This window comes from Eretmochelys imbricata, chromosome 11, assembly GCF_965152235.1.
Source record: "Eretmochelys imbricata isolate rEreImb1 chromosome 11, rEreImb1.hap1, whole genome shotgun sequence".
NCBI classification, from domain to species: Eukaryota; Metazoa; Chordata; order Testudines; family Cheloniidae; genus Eretmochelys; species Eretmochelys imbricata.
In genome coordinates this window covers 8,080,703-8,103,859 of record NC_135582.1, presented here as the reverse complement: position 1 = coordinate 8,103,859, position 23,157 = coordinate 8,080,703, and the positions used below count along the sequence as shown (strand labels likewise).

General features: G+C 43.0%; 3 protein-coding genes across 5 annotated transcripts in view; 1 reads left to right on the top strand and 2 right to left on the bottom strand.

The window, feature by feature from the left end:
• Positions 1-5,762, bottom strand: part of PTPN4 (protein tyrosine phosphatase non-receptor type 4) — a 231,415-nt gene extending 225,653 nt beyond the window's left edge. For 2 of the 3 annotated variants that reach the window (XM_077829541.1, XM_077829542.1), the window contains exon 1: positions 5,262-5,761. The gene's annotated coding sequence lies outside the window, so the exon portion shown is untranslated. Of the gene's footprint in view, positions 1-5,261 lie in introns of all 3 variants that reach the window. The other variant, XM_077829543.1, reaches the window with a different exon arrangement.
• Positions 1-23,157, top strand: part of LOC144272360 (fibrinogen-like protein 1-like protein) — a 57,924-nt gene that overhangs the window by 16,506 nt on the left and 18,261 nt on the right. The window lies entirely within an intron of this gene.
• Positions 12,223-23,157, bottom strand: part of TMEM177 (transmembrane protein 177) — a 56,057-nt gene continuing 45,122 nt past the window's right edge. Inside the window, exons 2-3 of the transcript XR_013347507.1 lie at positions 16,875-17,008; positions 12,223-13,634 (exon numbers count right to left, since the gene is read on the bottom strand). The gene's annotated coding sequence lies outside the window, so the exon portion shown is untranslated. The remainder of the gene's footprint in view (positions 13,635-16,874; positions 17,009-23,157) is intronic.

The window sequence follows — 23,157 nt, the reverse complement described above, 5'->3', positions numbered from 1 at the left end:
GGGCTCTTGCTGGGGGTGCAGGCTGTGGGGTGGGGCCAGGGATGAGGGGTTTGGGGTGTAGGAGGGGGCTCTAGGGCTACAGCAGACAGAGAGGACTCCCCCCAGCTCTCTCTGCAGCAGCACCTGGGCTGGGGGGCGGGGGTATCTCTCCCTGTTCAGGCAGCTCTGAGGCTGGGGCTCCAGGATAGGCACTCCTTCCCTGGCCCCAACAGGTCCGCCCCAGCCATGCCACCCCAGCTGCACCTGGATCCAGGCTGCCACTGGGCCTCATCTGGCATGTATAGGTCTGGGCTGCTCCGGTCACGCCACCCGAGCCGGTCCAGGCGCCCCGGCCGCAGCAGAGTTGGGGCCGGGAGAGGGGCGCCCCAGCCATGGCAGGTGGGGGCCAGGCTAGATGGGGGCTGGGCGCTCCTCCCCCAGCCATTCCCTGTGGGGTTGCCTGAGCACCTGCGCAGCACTAAACAGGCTGCTGCGTGGCAGTGCAGGGAATTAGACACAAACCCTCCTAACTACAGAATTATTCAGTAAAACTGTGTTCATACTCTAAGTCAGGGGTCTCAAACACGCGGCCCGCGGGGTTATTTTCTGGGGCCCGCCAGCTCCCTGTGCCGCCCCCCCCCCCACCCCCGCACCCCTCAGCATTTACCTAGAGCAGCTCTGGCGCGGCGTGCACCAGGAGCAGGGCAGGTTCCCTCCCTCCCTGCCTGCCCTGCCCCCGCGCCGCTCCAGGAAGCGGCCAGGACCTGGGGGAGGGGCGGGAGGGGGCACAGGGGTCTGTGTGTTGCCCTGGCCGTTCCTCCAGGTACCTCCCCCGAAGCTCCCCCAGCCAATGGGAGCTTCGGGGGAGATACCTGGAGGAGCGACCAGGGCAACACACAGACCCCTGTGCCCCCGCCCCCATCCTCTTCCTGGAGCGGCGCGGGGGAAGGGCAGGCAGGCAGGCAGGCAACCTGCCCTGCCCCCGGTGTGCGCCAGGCCAAACCCACCCCCCGAACTCCTCCTGCAGCCGAACCCCTGCCCTGAGCCCCCTGCTGCACCCCACACCCCTCCTCCAGCCCAACCCCTTGCCGCACCCTTCCTGCACCCCAACCCCCTGTCCTGAGCCCCCTGCCGCACCCTGCACCCCCTGGGGGAGGGAGGAGGCAGAGTTGGGGTGGTGATTTCAAGGAAGGGGAGGGAACGGAGCAGCAGGGGGGAGGGGGTGGTCAGTGGTGTGGCCCTCAGGCCAATGTACTAGTCCTCATGTGGCCCTCATGGTCATTTGAGTTTGAGACCCCTGCTCTAAGTAGAGATTGGTTCTCTCATATTTTAATTAACACATTTCCAAGACAACGCACCAACACTGCCAGAATCTAATAGGCTGTCCAAACCTTGATTAGGACTTTTGGGCACAACTGTAATTTAAGCCAGTGGCTCTCAAACTTTCCAGACTACTGTACTGCTTTCAGGAGTCTGATTTACCTTGCACACCCTCAGGTTTCACCTCACTTAAAAACGACTTGCTTACAAAATCAGACATAAGAATACGAAAGAATCACAGCACACTATTACTGAAAAATTGCTTACTTTCTCATTTTTACCACATAAAATAAAAGCTGTTTTACCTGGCACTTCACGAACCAGAAAGCTCTATAAACTGGCATTTCTGATCTTCACTGGAAGTCCAGTTTATAGTCCGGTTGGTGTGGGGCCGGCAGGGGGCTGGAGCATTGGACAGGGTGTGGAGCGCAGGCTCTAGGAGGGAGTCTGGGTGTGGGAGGGGGCTCAGGGTAAGGGTATGGTAGGTGATGCGGGGTGCCAGTTTCAGGGGGAGCTCACCTAGGGCAGCTCCACGCAGTCGGCGACCTACCCTGGCTGCTCCTAGGCATAGGTGTGGCAGGCAGCTCTGCATGCTACCTCTGCCCGCAGGTGCCATCCCCACAGCTCCCATTGGTCGCGATTCCCGGCCAATGGGAGTTGCAGAGCCAGCGCTCGGGGCGGAGGCATGGCGTAGAGCCTCCTGCCACGCCTCCGCCTAGGAACAGCCAGGACAGGTTGCCGCTTGTGGGAAGCCGCCTAAGGTGAATGCCCCCTGGATCCAGCACCCCAAGCCCACTCCTGCACCCCAACCCTCTGCTCCGAGCCTGCTCCTGCACCCAAACTCCCTCCCAGAGCCCACGCCCTGCACACCCTCGACACCCCAACCCCCAGCCCTGCACCCCCTCTCACACCCAAACTCCCTCCCTCTTAGTTAACTGCCATTTTTCACTTACCGGCACCCCCTATTCTCCCAACATGCCAGATAAAACAGCTTTTGTAATTATAAAGGTTTCAGAGTAGCAGCCGTGTTAGTCTATATTCGCAAAAAGAAAAGGAGTACTTGTGGCACCTTAGAGGCTAACAGATTTATTTGAGCATAAGCTTTCGTGAGCTACAGCTCACTTCATTGGATACATTCAGAACTGAATGCATCCGATGAAGTAAGCTGTAGCTCACAAAAGCTTATGCTCAAATAAATCTGTTAGCCTCTAAGGTGCCACAAGTACTCCTTTTCTTTTTGTAATTATAAAATAAATCAACTGGAATATAAATATTGTACTTACACATTTCAGTGTATAGTATATAGAGCAGTATAAAGTCATTGTCCGTATGAAATTTTAGTTTGTACTGACTTCGCTAGTGCTTTTATTAAGCCTGTTCTAAAACTAAGCAAATATCTAGATGAGTTGATATGCCCCCTGGAACACCTCTGTGTACCCCTGGTTGAGAATCACTGATTTAAGCAACAAAAATAATCAGTGGCTAAAATAGAGTTTTTGAAAAAGTAAATAATCAGTGCACTTAATCTTTAACACACCTCAAGCTTTTGTTTTTAGCCCCAGCCCTACAACTCCAGACACAGGCATGGAAATCAATGAGACTCTAAGCAGGCACAGGTGTTAACCATGATCATTCACTTGCAGCAAGTGCTCAAAATAAATAATGACCCAGTATTTCTAGAATGAACATTAAGGCCCTAAATGCTGCAATGTTACTTATATGTAGGTGGAGCCCACGCCTGCACAGAGGTCACTGCAGAATCAGAACAAAAATACAGTACTTGGGGAGGCGTACACTCGCCATATATTTAACACCACCATGCTAATTAAAGTGACATGTTAACAGTTAATAAATAATGCCTCTATCCCATATTAGAGAGCTCATTCACTGAAAACAGCAATTAACATATTACAGTACTTTTAACATGCTACGGTTTTGTTTTCATTTATTTTTGTTTTTACAAATACAGCCTCTAACAACTATAAACTTGCTACAGAAGGGCAGTTCATATTAACTTTAGTGTGGCAACATTTTAAGTACACCCAACCCTGAAAGTATTTTTAGCCAGGGCGTTCAATCAATACTGTCTTTACAGTCAGCTTAAATTAGGAATTAGAAGGTTAATACAACTTTAAAGCAATGAATATATTTTGTGGAGCTAGCTAACTGGTAAAAGAAATAAGATTTATTCTAATGTCTAAATTCATTATGAACCTAAACCACAAACAAACCAGAATCTAAGCACATAGGGAATGAGACACAAGAAAGCAAAACACTAGCAGATTTATGCTTTTGAAGAAGCTTCATGGAGGTTTCAATTTCTGCAACAGCTTTAAGTAGGCTAAATAGATGACAAAAGACCAAAAGAAATCCTGAAGAAGTGCAAGGAAACTGGAAATTCAAGATCGTAAAGAGATATTTTTACACATTCTATCCTATTTTGTTATGTCTTTTTAAAAGTTCAAGTTAAGTGTTTAAAATTGATCTTCAGTATCACATCTTCCTATGTAAACAAAGTTCAATTTCTGAGATTATAAACCACAAACATTCCTAAGATTGTGTATGTATATTTATGTGTGTGTGCCCTCTCAAAGGATTGACCTATTAGTTTGATGGTAAAGCATAACAAATTTGAGATTTATGCTATGAAAAAAACAGGCAGCAGAAAAAATAACTTTTGAGGTCAATGAAGCAAGAAATATTGTCAAAAATAAGGTACTCACAAAATGTTTAGGCAGCAAACTGGAAAAGCTTTGGCACAATCCAAATATCTTACAAGAAAATTGTTTTACAAAATTTAATTTAAAATTACATTCATGTATTATTACAACACATTTAAGATGTATTGAGCTCACGAACATCTGGCTGTATGTGGGCACATCAGTAACTCCTTGTATTACAAAGCATTTCTTTACCAATATCAATACAGTAGTCAAAACACACACATGCAATAAACCCTCACTACCATTCATACCAGAGTTTAAGCATGAGAAATACCCGAAATAACAAAATTCAAATGCTATTGTGGCTTAACCATCAGTGTCTACCTTAAAATCATCCTCTACTGAATTTTAAAAGGCACTAAAAATCATTAGGGATACAAGCATTTTGAACTTGCTTTGTTATGTGCATTTTGTTTTAGGCTCTTTAAATCATCTATTACTCATTCTGTAGGAACAGTGGCACAAAATTTGGTCACATATATATTTACTTTTGCTTAAGCAACTGGAACACTTTATATAAACCGGCAGCTAGTTAGTTTTAACAAAAGCCTTGTTTTGAAAAAACAACAGCATTCTTCCTTTTCCAGATGGCAGTGCAATGAGTTCATGAGTTACCCATCACCAGGTACAGTAAAAGCCTCCCTTGCATGTAAGATGTTCCCGATTATACAAGCTTTCTGGTTGAGGGAGACACTAAAAAAAACGTACTGTAGGAATGAAAAGAAAACACTGCACTCCAGCCTATGTTTCCTGTCCAAAGAAACACACAGGCACTCACCCATGCACCTAGGAATCATGACAATCTTATACTTCCATATTAAATCCATTCCCAATATAAGAACACCTTGTTTCAGAAATTTGATGAGTTTCCTACACTGCTGGATCCCTGGAAAACATACGCCCCAACCATCCTCATCACCCCCCTTTCTTCTGAATGGTGCTTTTGAACCCATGGTGCGTTTGGTGGCTTTTTTTTCAGCCTTCTTCCGAAATCTTTTGGGCAGGTGGGGGGGGGGGAGAGCGCGGAACCACCCATACTGGCGGGGGCTCTCAGGAGAGCTGCTTTCCATTTACAGCTCCGTATATGGGCTGATACAGGGGGGCTGCAGAGGGTGGGCTAGAGAAGGAAAACGCCTGGCCCCCTCTGCACCCTCCACTAGCGCCCGCCGCACACACGGCCGCAGCCTCTGGTTTCGCAGCCCGGCGCACCACGCACCGCAGGACGGTGGCTTCGCTCACCTTCACATAACAGCCGCGTCCTTCCAGATAAGGCGAGAGGGGCGCTGAGGCGAGACCCGCGGGCTGGGCTCGCCGCTGCCTCCCCACGACCCCCCTCGCACGCACAGGCGCGCTCGCTGCCTTCAGTTCCCCCGCAGCAGCCGCCGCACGGGCAGCAGCAGCAGCCGGGCCGCTCGCAGCCGCACGGACCACATCGTACTGCGGCGTCTGGGCCGAGGGAGGGGGCCGGAGAGGAGGCGGCGAACCCCCCCCCCCCCGGACACTCCTCTGCCCCCCCAAACTACAACCGCTGGGGGGCGGCACTAATACAGCGGACCCCACGGGAAGGGGCACAGGACGCCCCGTACACGCAGTGAGGGGGGGGTCTGCTCCTAAGGGGGGGGGTGAACCGGGGGACAGGGCGGAGGCGGCAGGCGTGCGAGCGAGCTCTCTGCCGCTGTGAGTGTAGCGCTGCCTGGGGAAGGGAGGGCGAACCGCAGCTTCTTTCCCTCAGGGCCTCCCTCCCTCCCTCCTCACACAGGCAGCATAGCAACTAACATGGCGGCTGCGCAGTCACCCAGCGAAAGGGGGGGAGGGGGCGAGAGGAGATCTCGCGAGAACTGAAAGTGGAGCGAGCGGGAGCCCCTGGCCTGCTCGTACGCATCCCGCCTACTCCCCATGGTCTGCTAAGGGATTGGCTGGGTAGGGCGAAAATAGTCGGCAAAACAAGGCTGGGGCGGGAACAATCCAACAACTTTGATTGGCTGAGTTAACTGTCAATCAAGCCCAGTCTGACTAACGTTGAAAACAACTGGCTCCCTGAGTTGCCAGTCCTAATAAGACCCCCTCGCCTCTTGCCTCAGAGCTTTGACGCTCCCATGGAGCATGTTGAGAGCTTCCTGCAAAGGGGAGAGGGGCGGGTTGTGTCTGTGTCAGGAGCCGGGTGACACCTACTGGCAGATATATTTACATAGAACTTCGGTTCTACATTTTGCAGAGGCTTTTGAGAGGGGTCTCAGAGTAGCAGCCGTGTTAGTCTGTATTCGCAAAAAGAAAAGGTGGACTAGTGGTACCTTAGAGACTATCCAATTTATTTGAGCATAAGCCTGAGGGGTCTGTACTTCATTTTCCTGTTTTAATTCAAAAGTCATGAAGCAGGCCCCCACCCATCCCCATAAGTTTCATAATAGTGAAAGTTTAAAATGTGAGTGCTTTTTATTTGCCTTCTGTTTGAGCCTTAAGTGCACGGTGGCCCTTTTTTCAAACTTTTCTTTGCACTATTCAAGGAACTGCATAAAACCCCCCAGAGACACCCTCTCTGTCCCAAAGAGTTTTCAATTTAAGAACATCTTCCTTTTTTCCTTTATGCTACTTCTCCTGGTGAGAGTTGCAGCAGCAGCAGCAAGGAGAGTAGGGAGGACCTGACCTTTTCCTTCGCAAGAGGTTCCAGCTCCTCCTCGGGGATTCCCCAGTGTTCCCAGGCGGGCCAGGAGATATAATCCCTCCAGTGGGTCCTGGGTCAGCCTCAGGGCTTCCACCCATTGGCACATACCCTGTAAAGTTCCAACAGAAGCCTCCCTAGGGCATCCTTATCAGGTGCCTGAACCACATCAACTGGCTCTCCTCCATCCAGAGGAGTAGCAGCTCTACTACAAGGCTCTCCCAAATAGCCAAACTCCTCACCCTATCTCAGAGAGTAAGCTCACCACCCAAAAGTGAGGGTTGGATGCGATGCCAGAATGGCAGCAGGAGGGACGGACCACGACAGACTGGCCCATCACAATGGAAAAGTTTAAGAACTTGATACTGCAAGCACATATACACTTAAAGTTAAGTATGTAAGGAGTCTCATTTAGTTCAATAAGGACTTCTGCATGAAATTAACTATGTGTAGAAGTGTTTGCAGGATTGGCACCTAAACAAAAACAGAACATATGAATGTAACAAAAACGGTAAAAGCACGTGGGATATGAGTAAGTGTCATGCAGTTACATTGAGTTCTATGCAATGTTAGTCTATGATGTCAAATAATTTAAGTGTTTTTGTTTTTTTTGTTTTTTAATTTTAAAAATTTGTTGAACCATAACTACTTCCGTAACATTCATCACCACCATCCAATCAAAAAGTAACCCTCCCCAACTAGCTCTTTACCAAGTATTAGCAGCTATCTCTTTGTATATTACATAAGATTCTACATATAGTATCTTCACAGCTACATCAGGGACTGGCACCCTTCCTTTACATAAGCCCACCTCCCTCTGGGGTACCTGCCCCACATGGAACTGGGAGGATTTCAGTGCCTGGAAAATTCACTTGCTCTCTGTGCTGTTCTTCTGGGAGCAAAGGTGGATTGTTTGTGAGGTTGTAGATTGACTTTTTAAAGTCTTGGCTATGAGAAAGGGCAACTGAGGTAATGGACAGTCCCCAGAGGCACCTTCATAGCCCTTGTCAGCAGAGATTTCAAAGTTCATGTTCTGTAACTTATCAATGGACTTTGTTACTAAAAACAAAAATCTATTAGTAATTCTGTATTTTAAACTTTAATTTTAATAATTGAAATACACAAATCAGATAAGGTTACAAAGTTTCAGATCAAGCTATTTAGTCTTGCAATGAACCATGTCTTGTGCGCCTAACACCACCCCAGATTAGCACAAGCTTCAGAAAAAGATTAGCTCAAAATCCTGTAACCAAATCAAGACACAACACAGTCTATGCTGTACTAATTTCTAGCTTTTGAGCATTTTCTTAGTTCCCTTTATAGGCATATTCTGTTCTTTAGAAACTTCCAGTTCCTGAATTCTGCACTTTTGCAGCTACTCTCAGCCTCAAAATCTGGGCACTAGTTATCCTCTGTATACTGATAAAGGGATATTCAATTGCAGTTTGTAACTGGTTTCTATAGTGTCCTCTTTCCCAGATCATAATGAATTTCTTCATGCTCAAATTGCGCAGAATGCTTTTTAGTCTAGTTACATGTACAATATTCAAGCTTCAAAGCTAGTCTTTTAAATTGCTATGTCAATCTTTATTTTGTGTCTCAATACGCCAAGCATGATGTCAATACTTACAAATATAATAAATTATTATTTTGAACAGAGTGATAAAGAACTCATGCCCAAATCATCTGATATAACTATATACAACTTTGTCACAAAAGTAATAATAGTAAGCTACTGTAATGAGGTCAGCACCCACCTCTCACAAGCACCCCCTCTGGTTGGGTGTGTCCACACTCTTTACTCAGTCTCTGCAGCTAGCCAGGAACTCCCTCAGTGGTCTCCCAGTCCCTGCCAGCAAATTGTTTTAGGCTCAGTCCTAGCAGCCAGCCAGGAGCCTCTCACCGCCCCCCGCCCCGGGTCCCAACCAGCAGACTGTCTTTGGGCCTGCTCATCTTCTAGCCAGGCACACAATCCTCTCTCATCCAGCTCCAAGCAACAACTAACTACCTCTGTGTTCTGTAGCTCCTTTATAGGGCCCTCCTGGCCCCTGACTGGCCATTCTGGCAGCCCCTCTGATTGGTGGCTTCCTAACAACCACTCTAGGGTACCTGGAGGACTTCTCCAGTGCTCTTTTCCTTGGATGGGTGTGGCAAAACACGGTCTCCCACAGTATTCTTGCCAGCAAGTTAAAAAAGTATGGGCTGGATGAATGGACCATAAGGTGGATAGAAAGTTGGCTAGATTGTCGGGCTCAACGGGTAGTGATCAATGGCTCCAAGTTGGCAGCCGGTATCAAGTGGAGTGCCCCAAGGGTCGGTCCTCAGGCCGGTTTTGTTCAATATCTTCATTAATGATCTAGAGGATGGTGTGGATTGCACCCTCAGCAAGTTTGCAGATGACACTAAACTGGGAGGAGTGGAAGATACGCTGAAGGGTAGGGATAGGATACAGAGGGCCCTCGACAAATTAGAGGATTGGGCCACAAGAAATCTGATGAGGTTCAACAAGGACAAGTGCAGACTCCTGCACTTAGGACGGAAGAATCCCATGCACTGCTACAGACTAGGGACCGAATGGCTAGGCAGCAGTTCTGCAGAAAAGGACCTAGGGGTTACAGTGGACAAGAAGCTGGATATGAGTCAACAGTGTGCCCTTGTTGCCAAGAAGGCCAATGGCATTTTGGGATGTTAAGAAGGGGCATTGCCAGCAGATCGAGGGACGTGATCGTTCCCCTCTATTCGACATTGGTGAGGTCTCATCTGGAGTACTGTGTCCAGTTTTGGGCCCCACACTACAAGAAGGATGTGGAAAAATTGGAAAGCATCCAGCGGAGGGCAACAAAAATGATTAGGGGACTGGAACACATGACTTTTGAGGAGAGGCTGAGGGAACTGGGATTGTTTAGTCTACGGAAGAGAAGAATGAGGGGGGATTTGATAGCTGCTTTCAACTACCTGAAAGGGGGTCCAAAGAGGAAGGCTCTAGACTGTTCTCGGTGGTAGCTGATGACAGAACAAGGAATAATGGTCTCAAGTTGCAGTGGGGGAGGTTTAGATTGGATATTAGGAAAAACTTTTTCACTCGGAGGGTGGAGAAACACTGGAATGTGTTACCTAGGGAGGTGGTGGAATCTCCTTCCTTAGATATTTTTAAGGTCAGGCTTGACAAAGCCCTGGCTGGGATGATTTAGTTGGGGATTGGTCCTGCTTTGAGCAGGGGGTTGGACTAGATGACCTCCTGAGGTCCCTTCCAACCTGATATTCTATGATTCTATGAAAATTCTGATGCCTCAAGCAGGGGGCCTTTGTGCCTAGTCCACCCCCATCACAGCTACTATAAAAGATACACTTTTGCTAACCCCAAAGCAAAATGACTCTGCTGTGTTACCTAGAGACATTAGATATCTTTGTGTAGCTCTGTTACAATATTATTATTATTCGTATTATTATTTACATAGGGCTTGATCCAAAGCCCACTGAAGTAAATAGAAAAATGCCCACTGAGTTCACTACTTTGGTTGAGGCCCATCTTGCCAACAGAGTTCTAGGTGTTTTACAGATAAACGCAAGGCTTCGGCTTCTGACCATAGAACTTACAATCTAAACATAAACAAAACAGTTAAATGGCAATATATTTCGGATATACCCATTCGCCTGATATGAAATGTGGAGGTCATCATAAGCAGTAAGGATCTGAAGGTGTCAATAGTATGTCTTGGGATATGGGTAGTCACTTGCTGAGCTGCTTCTTTGCTAAATTATGTATTAATGTGAGATGCTGGACCAAAACAACATTTTAGGGATATTATTGCTTTATCTAACAACTGCAAATTCAGCTGTAAAGACTATTCAGTATGATCAAAGCAACCCTTTTTATGCTGAAGAGCAATCCAGTCATTATTCTTATATGATTACAAAGAATACAGGAGTGATCTATAAACCACTACATCAAGGTTCTCAATCTGCTGGTTCATGGAAAGCTGACTGGTCATATGTTGTGAGCTCCTCTTCCTTATTTTCAGCTGCTAAACTACATTTAATGTCAGTTTAAAAAAATACATTAAATACTTTTCTAACAATTCTCTCTCATGTAGAGAATCAGTGTAATTGCCATAGAGATGTTACGTGAATGGAAAGAAAAGTGTTGGGAGAGCTAAGAGAATCACTCTGTTAAAATATGAGAATACTTTGCACTGAAACATTAATAATTAAATAAAGGAGAGAGAAGTGGTTTTTATTTCCAGGTAGGTAGGTCACTTAAGTCTGAGTCAAAAAAGGTGTATAGAAGTGCTAAGCATGTTAGTCCTATAAGTAAGAAAAAGAAAGCGGAGGGGAGTGGAAACCAGAGGAAATTGTAAGAGATTTTTTTTATTGGACTAGATTAAAATAAAATGAGTGTTTTCAAGGATGACATCTCTGCATGAGGCCATGGAAAAGAGAGCAGGATGGAGCCATAGATGATGAGCTCAGGTGTTAATTCAGAAAACTCCAAAATAAAAGAGAATCAAAGAAGAACTGTGTACAATAAGAGGTTTAAAAACAACGTACATAGAGTGCATGGGAGTTTGTGTCCTGTCAGCTTTACCATGACTAGAGCCTCTGTAAATCAAAATTAGAACAAAGGGAAAGGGTACAGAGGATTCCTCTGATCAGCCCCATTTTAAAGTTAGTGGGACAAATTCAGCTTGCTTAGCTTCAAAGGGGTTTAAGTGTGGGCAGAATTTGTCACAGTGATTGTTGATTTTTTGTTTTTATTTTTTGGAGGCTGAGGGAAGCTATCAGCATTGCGCTAGGAAATCAGTGTCTTTCTTGAGCCTCCGTGGTTTGGAAGTAAAAACCACTGGCTCAGTCTGAATGTAAAGATCTCTGCTGCACAAAGTGAGGAAGATACAAACCAAAGAAGGTTACATGTTTAGTTAAGGATCATTACCATAAAAGTCTGGTTAACACTCCTATAGGCTATGAGTAATATTCCTATATAATGTGAGTAAATCTTTTGCTTCAGGCTTTGTCTCTTACCAACACTCCTTCAGTATCTACAATAGGGCTCATCTTTTCAAGTAGAATGACATTTACTAATAAAAGACTATAAAAATTAAGTTGCAGATATATATTCATATCTTTATTTATTTTTATTATTATAGATACCAGAAACAAAACATGCTGATTTGTGTAGTATTGTGATCCATGTAGTATTACGTGAAAATTGCCTCCAGGTTGCTGAACTCTGCTTCAGGAGCATGGATTTTTAATTCCTCACCAAGTTCCTGTGTTGCTGCTTGCCCGCATTAGGTGGGCAAAGCCCTCTTCTCCAAAGTTATTTCAAGGGCTTAATTTTCAAAGCAGTGAGTGGGGATTTAGCTGCACAGTTTCCATTGCTGTTACTGAGAGTCATGAAACTGTATATCTCAGTGCACTGCTTGGACTATGTATGTCTCTTTAACCATTTCCCAGAACCTAACTGTCATATGTCAGGGCAACTGCACTGTATTCCCACTTCATGGTTCACCCAAGGCACCCACCCCAGGCGTCTGGCTCCTCAGCTGTCATCTGTCTTGGGTGGAGACCTGTGTCTCTCTCCTTCCTGCACTGCCTATACCCTATACTGTGATATCCCCAGCAAGCCAGACTGCCTAAACAGGCCAGCATTTCTGGTATGCTTTCTCTTTGAAGGGTTTGCAAAGCTGTAACTGTCAGCAGGCCCAAGTTACCACACAACTCTTTATAAGGAAACACATTTATTTTTAAGGTGAAAGCATTACAAAGAAAATATATTAAAAACAGTAAAAGAACTTACATGCATGCTAAGAAGCTTATCAGAGGTCATCCCAATGCTAGTGAGGGGCTCTGCAAGGTGTCAGTCCTTGCAACCCTTCACTAAGGATTGGGGCACCCCCTGGGACAGAAGGTCCTATCCATTTGCTGGATCAGAAATAAGGCCCTGAGTCAGTTGAAACTCAGGCTATTTATCCAAAAGTCCTGGTCTCTGGAGGATACAGTTTGAACTGGCATATCAGAGCATCTCCAGGTAGTGGTACCTCTCTGGAGGTGTTACAACCTTAGTGAATTTGCCTAATTACTCCCAATGTTCTTAGTTCCTAGAGGAGCTTCTGTCACCTTCTCCAATGAAATTACATACAATCCCTGGCCCACAATGGTACATAAACTTAATACAGTAAGATCTCCCAAAGATATTGCAGGAAATTGCCATATCTGTCACACTAATCTCACAGGTTTTGTCTAAATCTAGAAATATACAAAAGACCCTCTTTGACTTAATAGATTTATTTGCATGTGTTTAGGTCAATAGCTATATTATTCACGCAAGGCCTGCCATGCAAGCGGTTATCATGTAAATTAATGAATGAAAAAAAACAATTGTGAATGAGATTTTAAATGTCTCATTGAAACATCTTGCAAGCTCCTGCATTGCTTATCCAGAAAGATAATGGAGCAAATAATTAATTTGTAAGCACCTAAAAGATAATAAGGTGATAAGTAACACTCAACGTGAATTTGTCAAGATCAAATGTCAAATCAACCTAATATCCTTCTTTGACATGACAACAAGCCTTGCAGATAGGGAGGAAGCAGTAGATGTGATACATCTCAACTCTACTAAGGCTTTTCATACTGTCTCACATGACTACTCATAAACAAAAGAGGGCAATATAGACAAACCTACTGTAAGGTGGATGCACAACTGGTCTGAAAACTGTAGTCAGCAAGCAGTTATCAATGGTTCACAATCAAGTTGGAAGGCATATCAAGTGGGGTCCCACAGGGATCTGTCCTCAGTTTGGTTTTATTCAATATCTTCACAAATGATTTGGATAAAGGCATGGAGAGCACACTTCTAAAGTTTGTGGATGATACCAACCTGGGAGGGGTTGTAAACGCTTTGGAGGATAGGATTAGAATTCAAAATAATCTCGACAAACTGGAGAAATAGTCTGAAATAAATAGGATTAAATTCAATAAGGACAAATGCAAACTACTACACTTAGGAGGGAATAATCAATTGCACAAATACAAAATGGGAAATGACGGTCTAGGAAGGAGTACTGCAGAAAAGGATCTGTGGGTTATAGTAGAGCACAAATGAAATATAAGTCATCAGTGTAATACTGTTGCAAACAAAGTGAATATCATTCTGGGATGTAATAGCAGGAGTGTTGTAAGCAAGACACGAGAAGTAATTTTTTCCACTTTACTCAGCATTGATAAGGCCTGAACTGGAGTACTCTGTCTAGATCTGGGGGCCACACTTCAGGAAAGATGTGGACAAATTAGAGAGGGTCCAAACAAGAGGAACAAAAATGATTAAAGGTCTAAAAACATGACTTTATGAGGAAATGTTGAAAAAACTGGGTTTGTTTAGTCTGGAGAAGAGAAGACTGACGGGACATGATAACAGTCCTCAAGTATGTAAAAGATTGTTATGAAGAGGTGGTTGATAAATTGTTCTCATCCACTCAGGACAGAACAAGAAATAATGGGCTTAAATTGCAGCAAGGGAGAGTGCTTAAACTGCAGCAAGGTTAGACATTGGGAAAAACTCGCTAACTGTAAGGTTAGATAAGCACTGCAACAAATATCCTAGGGAAGTTGTGGAACCTCAGTCATTGGAGGTTTGTAAGAGTAGGTTAGACAAACACCTGTCAGGGACAATCTGGAAAATATTTAGTTCCGCCTCAGTGCAGGGGACTGGACTAGATGACCTGTGAAGGTCCCTTCTTCTAGTCCTATATTTCTATAATTCTATATGCTTAAATCTCATTGAAATCAATAGGATGTAAGTACATGCTTTAGTGCTAAACAGAAATTGACTTAAGTATGTGCTTAAGGTTAAGCGCACATGTAAATGCTTTATTGTAACAGAACCATATGCTACCCCTGCAGGGGGATGAACTTCATGATCTAATGGTTCTTTTCCATTTATTCTTCTATGATCTTACTATGGATCAAAAATGTGATAAAAATTTAAAAATCCTAACCACCTCCATCCATTACCCACTGTGTCCTGTTCCTTACAATACAATAGTAACACATGGTCATACTATACATATAGAATTTTTTACCAAAGATCTTAATGTGCTTTACAAATGTAAGCTATTATTATAATCCCCATTTTTCTTTATGGGGAAACTGAGGCACAAATACCTATTGAATATCCAATAAATCAAACATTGAGCTTTTTTCATGTGCAAATTGTAGCTGGAAATCTCATGAACACATTGCTGTCCTGTGGGATATTTGTTACTTTATATTTCTGGCTGCTACAGAAAAACTGTGAGGATAACTTATCTCACTATTTCAGCCTTTCTGCTTCCCATCATAACCAGAACCCGTGGGGGAGGGGGGAAATGAGAAACCCCAATAAAAAGTTAACTAAAATATTTTGAACCTTAAAGAAAGAGCTTTAGTTTGAGCTTTGGGTCAAAAATGATAATGTTCTTATTTTAGCTAAACTGCTTTCATAGCTTCATATATTTTAAGGCCAGAAGGGACTACTGTGATAATCTAGTCTGACCTCCACCCAGTAATTTGTGTATCAAGGCCATAACTTTGGTTTGGGCCATAGTACATCCTTTAGAAAGACATTCAGTCTTTCCCTTGTCGAGTTCCTGCATTTAGCAGTCCTGCTAGGAATCACCATTGGAGGTTTCTGATGGTTACTGTTTATTTGTCATAAAATTTGTAGAATTTTGGGAAAGGGAGAAAGAAAGAGTTTAAATAAAAAACAGTCCTGATAGGCCCAATTTTCAAGGCATTAGTTTTAGTCTGCTTTTGATAGGCTGCTATTGCCACTCACAGATACCAAAACATTCCAATGAGCATACTGAAATTAATAGCCCACAGATGAAGATTCCATATTCCTAGTTGTTGTTTTTTTGTTTTTTTTTAATGCAGATAGCCAAAAAACCTTTTACACTCTATACATCAATGGTGATTGATTCCTGGAATTTAGCCACTTTGCAAAATAAGTTTCAGAGTGGTAGCCGTGTTAGTCTGTATCAGCAAAAACTATGAGGAGTCCTTGTGGCACCTTAGAGACTAACACATTTATTTGGGCATAAGCTTTCATTGGCTAGAACCCACTTCATCAGATGCATGGAGTGGAAAATACAGTAGGGAGGTATAAATACACAACATATGAAAAGATGGGAGCTGCCTTGCCAAATGGGGGGTCAGTGCTAATGAGCCAATTCAATTAAGGTGGAAGTGGGCTAGTCTCAACAGTTGACAAGAAGGGGTGGAAATCACTTTTATCGTGCTAATGAGGCCAATGTAATCAAGGTGGCCCATTTCAAACAGTTGACAAGAAGGTGTGAGTATCAGCAGGGGGAAATTCCTTTTATGTACAGACCCATCCACTCCCAGTCTTTATTCAGGCCTAATTTGATGGTGTTCCATTTGCAAATTAATTCCAATTCTGCAGTTTCTCGCTGGAGTCTGTTTCTGAAGTTTTTTTGTTGTAGAATTGCCACTTTTAAGTCTATTATTGAGTGTCCAGGGAGATTGAAGTGTTCTCCTGGTTTTTGAATGTTATAATTCTTGATGTCAGATTTGTATCCATTTATTCTTTTGCGTAGCGACTGTCCGGTTTTGGCCAATGGACATGGCAGAGGGGTATTGCTGGCAGAACTGGAATTAATTTGCAAACTGGACACCATCAAATTAGGTCTGAATAAAGATTGGGAGTGGATAGGTCAGTACAAAAACTAATTTCCCCCTGCTGATACTCACACCTTCTTGTCAACTGTTTGAAATGGGCCACCTTGATTACATTGGCCTCATTAGCACTACAAAAGTGATTTCCAACCCTTCTTGTCAACTGTTGAGAATAGCCCACTTCCACCTTAATTGAATTTGCTCGTTAGCACTGACCCACCCACTTGGCAAGACAGCTCCCATCTTTTCATATGCTGAGTATTTATACCTCCCAACTGTATTTTCCACTCCATGCATCTGATTAAGTGGGTTTTAGCCCACAAAAGCTTATGCCCAAATAAATTTGTTAGTCTCTAAGGTGCCACAAGGATTCCTCATTGTTTTTGGAAAATAAGTAGATGTTGTGTTAAATGTTCTCATTATAAGCTAATAATTATATACCAATAACTCTCGTAAGGTTTATATGGTATATGCACTGGTAGCTATATTCTATGATCCCTTTGTTCTTTGTACTGTACCTTTACATTTATAAGAACTCCGCTTGTGAGCGGAGACAGTGGCCGTGTTGTTCTCAAAGTGGCTGCAGCTCGTGTACATGAGGCCCACACACTGTGCTCTCTCACGCAGACTTTACTTTTGTTGTTTCCCCAATCTGAAATGAAACCATTCAGAATGGTGGTTGATTTTCATGTATATACATTTGTTCAGTTACTTATTACACTTTGGTTTCAAGTCAAAAATTAAGAAGCCTGATCAAAACACAAAATGTATAAAATAAAAGATGAGACAGGAAAAAAGTGGCTCCCCTCCCATATTGTTGTTTGGGATTTTAAAAATTTGTAGTTCGTGGCTTCTTTGGCCCCTCTGCAGACATTTTGTGAAAGTTTGCACAGAAGCTAATACTCATTCATTTGAAACATAGAGACGAGAAGACCAGATGTCACCTCCCACCAGTTCTGCAGTTTCACAGCTGAGGTTTTGTGGTCTACATTGTTTGCCAACAGCTAGCACCAACTGAAAGCTTTCTTTTCCCCCACCAGCAAAACATACTCAGAAATGTAACTCCGCTCATAGATTTTTTTTATCTGTTACATTATTATGTATCTCCCAGAAATAAACTGACTTTTGTAAGACAATAACTATAGGGAGAAACAAAAACCTGTTAGTTTAGTGACTGGTAGCTTGGTTTTACCTTGTATTAAATTATCTTGAGTGTATAGTACCAAATCCAGCCAAAACTGACCTTTATGGAGAAAAGGACAAAAACCTGCACAGCAGCAACTTAGCTAAAGAAAACATGTTTGCAAACTACTTCCTGAACTGCTACATTTGGGTTTCACCACAAGGTAGTTAAAATCAGCCAGAGGGATTTTGACCAGTTAAGTTTTTCCAGGAACAGTACAAATTGTTCTAAATTTTCAAGTCATAGAAAACTCATTTCATGGCTTATTTCATTTTTAGAGTTTTTACTTTACATCCTGTCAAATTTCCTAGAACACCCATATTTTAAAGAATTGGACCAACTCAGAAGAAATTAAAGTGTCACGATTTACAGCATATTCAGACCTCTGCATTTTATTGCTGAGTGAAAATGATGTTAACAACCACAGGCTGCAAAAAGAGGAGTTTGTTTTTAGTTTACAAATATATATTCTAAAGATGTAGTACTGGTGAAAGGTACCAGGCAACTTTTGTTGAAGGGCTGGGGCCTCAATACAGAAAGAGCAGTGGTCACCATCTCACAAGAGGCAGAGGAACCACAGAGACACAGAAACCAATAAAAGTGTCAGTCTATTTGACCGCTGTGCTATCGGTCAAACACTAAAAGGAGACTCCACTGCAGGAACAACAATGGCCTCTCCCTTAGATGGGAAGGAGTCACCAAACACAGAAGCCAATGAAAGGTGACAGACAGCCCTGGAGACTGGAGTCCATTCTTTCTCCACAGAATAGATACAATATGAGTTCCCTCACATTGCCCTGCCAATTGGTATTTCAGCATGACCATGGAGGGACCACCTGTCAAGGTCAGAGGGTAGTTCACTTTCCAGGGTCAAACGGTAGTTCACTCTCCAAGGTCATTCAATTCTTCACCTCTCTTGTGATGCCAGCAACAAGGATGCCCATTAGTGTCAATTCTAGTGGAGTATTTTTCTGATGTGGGCACATTTCTTCTTATAACCAGACTGCAGTGTTTCTAATTCCCATTGTTTTATTGCAAGTCTCATGATATTTCATCATTTTTAAAGACTCAGTTTCTAAACTGGGATTATTATATGAAAATCTCAGCTTCCATTTTCTTAAAGTTAGTTTCTAATCCTCATGGCTCCAGAGAAAAGCTTGAAAATGTGATCTCTAAATGGTCAAAAAACAGAGGGCAAATAAAAATGCAATTCATTTATTTGTTTTAAATCTCAATAGCCTTTAAACCAATCTCATGATCTTTAGGCTCCTCGTTCCTGTTTTTTTGAATTCTTGGCATTGACAATAATGAGACCACTAAACTATCTTTGGGATAATTAAGAACATGCATAAACAAATTCCCCTCGAGATAAGCAGGCAAACACCTAGAGCTTTGCTACTGTAGTCACTTGTGTTTTGCAAAATGAAAAGGTGAAGTACATGTATCACCACTGTACTTTCATCACACTGATGTAGTGTAGTTACATGGTAATGTTTGCTGCCATTTCCTAAGTGCTTAAAATATAGGGAAGGTTATCATTATTTCTGCTGGCTTATATTGCAGAATCATTAACCGGAGCCCACAGATAGTTGCTAGCTGACAACTAGATAGGAAAACCATTTAAACAACTAAGTTACAATGGGGTAGATTGTGGTGAACTATGTATCCACTCAGGGAAGTAAGAATCCCTGCCCTTACATTCCTGCATTACACTCTTGGTCTCAGGGCACAGAAGTAAGTATGTGCTGTACTGCTCAGGGCAGGTGGGCACAGTGAGTAGGGAGGAATAAGGAATGAATAGCCTCTTGGCTCTGCCCCCATCAATGAGTCAGACAATTCAGTTAACCAATCTGGGCAGCGCTGTAATTTGCAAAACACAAATCCCCCTTGAACAAGGGAGAAGAAGGGAGGCAATTATGCCTCAGAGGACTGTCACTGAGTCACAGCACTTTCCACTGCTACTCCTGGAATGATGCATCGTATGCATGATCCTTGCTGAGCATGGTACCCAAAGGCACAGTCTCGTCTAATGGACACGATGGGATTAGAAGATTATGCTTTTCCAGTTCAGACAGTGAAAAACGGCAGGGATATTATGTATTTAAAACCACCCAATCAAGGTTAAAGAAAATAATCTTTGCAAAAAAATCACTGCATACTTTAAACTCCTTCATTAGTTTCTTAATTATTAAAAATGAATCAAATTCCTCTTTCATTTTTGCTACAGACTTTATCCTTTAATTTATGTCCAATAAATATTAATGCTGTTCAGAAAAAAAAGAAGAGAGATGTTATAAAATGTGACTTTAAATCTGGACTTTGACATTTGTCCCTGGCTTTATGGAAATTTGTAGCTTTAAAGTAACTGCACTGATTACTACATTTTTTCAGGACCTGCTGGGACTTGATAGGACTCAAAAATAAGTATTTTAGTTCTGGATTAAAGCCACAAGGGGTGCAGTAATTGCCCACTCATGCATTTATTGCACACCCAAAACTTCCATTAACTCCTGTAGGAGGTTTAGGTGGGCAAGGAACTCAGGATTAGTCATTAGCCAAACACATACTGAGCCAAATCCTGTCTAGGTATTTCCAATGCACCCATCACTGCATTAACACTGATATTAAAGGGTTTGTACAGGGTAGAAGTCAGGCAGAATTTGTCCCTTTGCAGGTCAGTAGCCCTGGTTCTGCAGATAGAATGAAAATAGTATTCAGCAGAAAAGGGATGGAAAGCAAAGCTGACTGTAAGCCAAGATGGAAACACTTGTGAAAGCTGCGAGAGAGAGATCAGAATTAAAACGAAGGGCCTCCCACGTATTTGTGTGCATCAGACATGGAGCCACGCTTGAGCTGGATCTTGGCCAAATGTATCATCCAACTCTTCCAGGATTACAAGCACCGCATTGCACACAGCTAACTGCAGCCACTTCGGAGTAACCTTCTGAGTTTTTGCTGAAAGATTTAGGGAAGTGAATATTCTGCACACTGCAGCATTTCATGTTCTCATCCCCATAATATGTAATAATAAAGGCACCCACCTATGTGTTATTTGTGCTCATAGGGGTTTTGCTTTGTGATTTACCCTCTCTCCACTAGATGCTACACTGAGACCATCAAACATTTAGTGAGCCAAATAACATGTTTGAAAAGTTATAGCAGAATAAAGTGTTTAAAATGAATAGCAATTATAAACTTGGTTTCTTTATATCACTGTATAGTGAGGATCTGATCCTGATATCTCTTACACTGATGTAATTCCACTGTCTTCATCAGTTACCTCTGATTTATAGCAGTGTGAATGAGAGAAAAAACAGACCCTTAGATTTCATACTATTGATATTGCTCAGGTGGAGTCATGTATTATAATCTCCCAAACATGTGAAATAGTTTATTTAGAACATTTTGCACTATCTGAAACTTACAGAACAGCATATTTCTCAGTAGAACGGGCTACTCATTCATTTTTCCTGTACATTTCATCGTAGGAAACAAATCACGCATGACTAACTGGAGAAGCTGTACATTAAACGATACATTCCATGAAGCTTACAGTGCATGGTTACCATTAAAATAATACTATAGTCCAACATTATTTTCTCTGATGTTGTGCAAGCCTTTGACACTACCAGTTCGGGAAGTGCTATACAGCACAGCTCTCAGGGCGTTTGCTAGAGCTTTTTAGCTCGTCAATATTTTGCATTGTGCAATACACTATAACAAAACAGAATAGGATCATATTACCTCTCAGCTAATGCAGGGTAGACCAAACATTTCTGCACATGCTTGCTTGTATGACAAGCTTATATGATAAATAATTTAGGTCTGTCTTGGGGTCCTTACTGAGGCAAAACAAACCAAAATCCAGTGGTGATTTTGCCCGAGTAAAGTCTCCAGGGTCCTTTCTTACCCCACATTCATAGAGGTCAGCTGTTTCTTATGCACAATCTGTCATTTGTAATGCTACATGGAAGTGCAGTACACATACAGTATATTACAGCATATTTTTAATGTCTTAAGAAACAACAACAAATATAATTTGGTAAAATTTAAATGTGTCTTGGTTAAAATATAATATCCTTGATGTGCCGCCTCTTCTGCAAAAATAGAAAGGGACGTATTGCATCAAAACATCCTCACTCCTTCCTGCTCTGCTGTAATTTTTAATATGCCCACGTGGACACAATTTAGAACACAAGCTTGAATAGAAAACAATGTTCTATTAAAGTTAAATGAAGCATTAAATAAGTGAAAAGTCATCAGTGTGCTGGTTAGGGTCCACATCCTGAGCTGCTGTAAATTGGCCCAGCTTTGTTGATTTCTGTGGAACTATGATTTACACCAGCTGTGGATCTGGCCCAAGATGTTAATAAATTGTCACAGGCCCTAACTTCCTGCTGACCAGTCTCACTAGTGTCCATCCTCACGTTAGCTTGGCAAAAACTTGGGTGGGGGTACTGGGAAAAAATCCTTTCTTTCCGCCTAGTAGCTGTGCTAAAGGTCAGCCAGCTTAGCCAGTAATGAGCTACTGCATTGCCCTGAGCCATGGCCTTTCTCAACACAGTGTTTCAGGACAGAGTGTTCATTTTGGCAGAAAGCCCCGGGCAGCTGGCACAGGAGAGTTTTGCAGAGTCAGGAGAAAAAGCAGCAGGCTCAGAACTACTAGCAGCTTAATTTAAAAAGAAAGTTCAGCTAAATATTTTATGGTTGATTACACATTCAAAAGACAGTTTTTAAAAATAATCCATACTCCAATTTATTTATTTTGGTCAGTAACCTCTTTACATGCAAAACCAAGAAAAACCAGTGAATTTGAGTGTGTCATAATTCTCTGTGCAGTCTAACAAAAAGGAATGTTTCAAATGGAATTTACTTCATTATGGTCCTTGAAAATCATGAAACTGCTATTTGTAGGGGATGAGATGCCTCAGGGGAATGGCAAATGGCATACAGAGTCCTTAATCTCTAGCTGACTTGTTCAGCTTCATCCCAGGTCAACACTGACTGAAAGAGGTTGTGGTCTGATGGCTGTTCAGTGGCCTGTGTGAATGAGTTTGGGGATTTAGTCTTGTTCCCAGTGGACAGGTATCCACTTCACATAAAAACACCACCAGAACTGGCACTAACTGGCACCTTTTTTGGCAGTCTCAGCATAAGGTTGGCAGGAATCTGGTTTTCGTTTGAAAATGGACACTGGCGGCTCCGGTAATAAGACTGCTATTATTAATCCAAACGCTGAGTGGGGTTTGGTGGATGGGTGAGGTGGTGTGGCCAAGAGACCTTCTCACTGATGAATGAAAAGGAAGTTAGATGGACTACTGACAAAATTATGGAAAAGGAGCATATCCATACTGGCATATCTATTCTGTTGTTGTCCTTTCCCAAGTTTGACTGTGTTCTCTTTTCCCTAATAGATTTTCTTGTTTATACACAGCCTCAGAGTGCCTGCAAGTAGGGAAATTCTGCCATTAAGGGCACTCATGGAGAGCCTATTTAGTTTTCCCAAGTTTCTGGGTGCGGGGCTCAAGCCATTTTAGTTATTTGTTAAGAGGGACCCTAAATATTTTGCTGCCATTAACTCCATGGCAGAAAGGTTTCAAAAGCAATAAATTCAAATC